The sequence below is a fragment of the Penaeus chinensis genome, chromosome 38 (genome assembly GCF_019202785.1).
Source record: "Penaeus chinensis breed Huanghai No. 1 chromosome 38, ASM1920278v2, whole genome shotgun sequence".
Lineage (NCBI taxonomy): Eukaryota > Metazoa > Arthropoda > Malacostraca > Decapoda > Penaeidae > Penaeus > Penaeus chinensis.
In genome coordinates, this window is record NC_061856.1 from 28118864 (window position 1) to 28121363 (window position 2500).

Sequence of the window (2500 nt, forward strand, 5' to 3'; positions counted from 1 at the left end):
TATCTGTGGCACTTGAAAAATAAGGCGATTACTTGCAATAAAGAGGACTGTTTGAATGAAAAGGAAATTTAAAATGACGTCTCGTGTGGTGCATAGGCCTACGTCTTAATACCGCGAGTGCCACTGTAAGCGTGAAGTTATCCTAATTGTTCACCTGCGTGACCTAATTTACGTGATAAGCCAGGGTATTGCTCTCTACAGTCTTATCGCGTTATCAGTATCTGGATATTTGGTGCCCTGTGGTGGCACTCCATGTGTCCGTGTCTCCAACGCAAATGATTTTGGATAAAGGATTACGGTAACTGCATTCATCTTTCATCATGGAATACAGGTAAGCACATGAGTATATACTGTGTGATCTAATGCCCAAAAATAAAACCGCAATCTAGGAAAAAATGTCAGTATTACATCGGGTCACTGTGACTACCCATATAGGGGTGAGTGAACTCTGCGAGAAAAATGTGTAATTGCTATAAACATACGATCCCAAATTTCGGTTTCGTATTATTTCCGTAACCCATTTGGTCTTTGGAGCACAGAGGACCGAAAACATTCCAAAATAGGATGGCCGTACCATTCCAGCTGGGATAAAACACGTTTTGAACTTTGAATTGACCGCTCCAGAGTTGAATAGCCTCTGTGTACGCGCGACAGACGAGTTGCCAGAATCACCAGCGGTGCGCCTACCTGTCCTATCTCCCGTTCTGCGATCAAATATCAAATTTTACAAACTTTACCGTTAGTTTTGGATAGGTGCCTCTCATTGTGTTTGTTGAATCCATGGTGTAATATATGATGGCGAGTGATGGTGAAATGTTGACTTCTCAAAAGCTCGTGCATGATTTGGCATTCATTGTTAAAAATGCTTATTAATGTTGACGTGGAGAAAGTCGATTCCAGTCTTAAGATAAGAAGCGTCTTTCTCAGGAATTAAAGGGTTCAGTTTGTAGGTGTAAAGCAGGAGGAAAAAAATACAAGTCACGAAGTCAGAATCAGGATGCCTGAGGATCTCTCCCGGATCACGGGCGACGACGGAGGCGGAGCGAACCGCTGGCGGCAGTTAGTACATGCTTACACAACCACAAACTTATGGTGGTACGTCCTGCTTGTGGCACCTAGGATTGTCATTGACGTATTTTTTAGGACCTACAAAGAGGTGTTGCAGTATCAAATGGGATACACTTGCGCCAGAACCCCTAAGTAAAAGACACGCTTCACGTTTTCGTTGCTGTCAACTGTCTTTATTTGATCAATCACCAAATCACCACTAACTTGTAAAGAGAGGCCCTCACCACATCCCCTCAAGTCATCACAACCCCCGCGAACCCACCCGAACCGGATGAGTCACAACGCCGTCATTATAACGTAGTTACCATTACGACTCCACCTCGCACTCGGTGTTGTTACATTGTCCTACTTTGCTTCGGTAAAAAATCATAAATTTGGCTTATCTTATCGTGGCCAATTATCAGGAGAATATTGGCCACGCGGGACGGCAACCTTTGCCGCTGTTTTGAGTGGAATGTCAAGGAAGACACGTGGTGCCTGACGCCACTAAATTTCACCCTTTTTAATTGTAACTCGTTGGGCCAGATGTACATGGTTGGCGCTCAGACTTTGTAATTGGTGGGGTGATTGTTAATCATCCGTTAATGAATGGCATGTGTATTATAATCCGTGTATTTCTTTGCCTTTCTTTGTTTCTTGCGACTCACTTCCTCATTGCTTTGGCAGGCTGGTGGAATGACACGAGTCTTGGCACTCTCTCCCCCTGCCCCCGGACATCCTCCGCCCACCCCCTCCCACACCTGCCCTCCACTCCCATCCCCACTCATTGATTCAGACTATTTAGTTTACTCACATGTGTTTCTTCTTATGAAATATACGTGTTAATGCTCTTTCTTCCATCACTCCATAACCGACTCTTGTTAATGTTGAATTATTTTTTTTTTTATGTTTTCTCGTCTCAGTTCTTCATGTTTCAGGTTCCTTTGTCTACTGCTTCTCTTAGATTACTTGAACTGTAACGTGTTGGGGGGGGGGGGGGTATAGTTGGGATTTTATTGAATATAATTGTAGATAAAGGCGTATGCGTATGTATGTCTACACTTATGTATACAGATAGGCATTGACATTCGCTCATACATACATATGTATACTCATACAAATACATGTCTTACACACATACATGCTGTACATATATACGCAAATACGTACATGTATGACATATATAAGGTATTTATTTTTCCTTCGGCAATTTTTATTATATATATATATATATTTATATATATATATATATATATTCTTTTGTGAAGAAAGACTTTATGATTTGTGCGTAATTGTGGGAAATGCATGACCATAGGCCACTGCTTCCCATCAAGCCAGTGTCTAATCACCGTGAAACCGTGGGCTATCCTAGCAGTCGCCCCTCGTACTCCGTAGCTGTAGTGTCCTGCCGTTGAGGTGTGATGGGAAAGGATGCATGAGATCCTCTTCATCC

At 42.6% G+C, this 2500-nt stretch overlaps 1 protein-coding gene across 2 annotated transcripts in view; it reads left to right on the forward strand.

Annotated features, from left to right (window-relative positions):
- Positions 1-2500, forward strand: part of LOC125045903 (hormone receptor 4-like) — a 217399-nt gene that overhangs the window by 531 nt on the left and 214368 nt on the right. For both annotated transcript variants that reach the window (XM_047643496.1, XM_047643499.1), the window contains exon 1: positions 1-331. This exon is cut by the window's left edge and continues 531 nt beyond it. The gene's annotated coding sequence lies outside the window, so the exon portion shown is untranslated. The remainder of the gene's footprint in view (positions 332-2500) is intronic.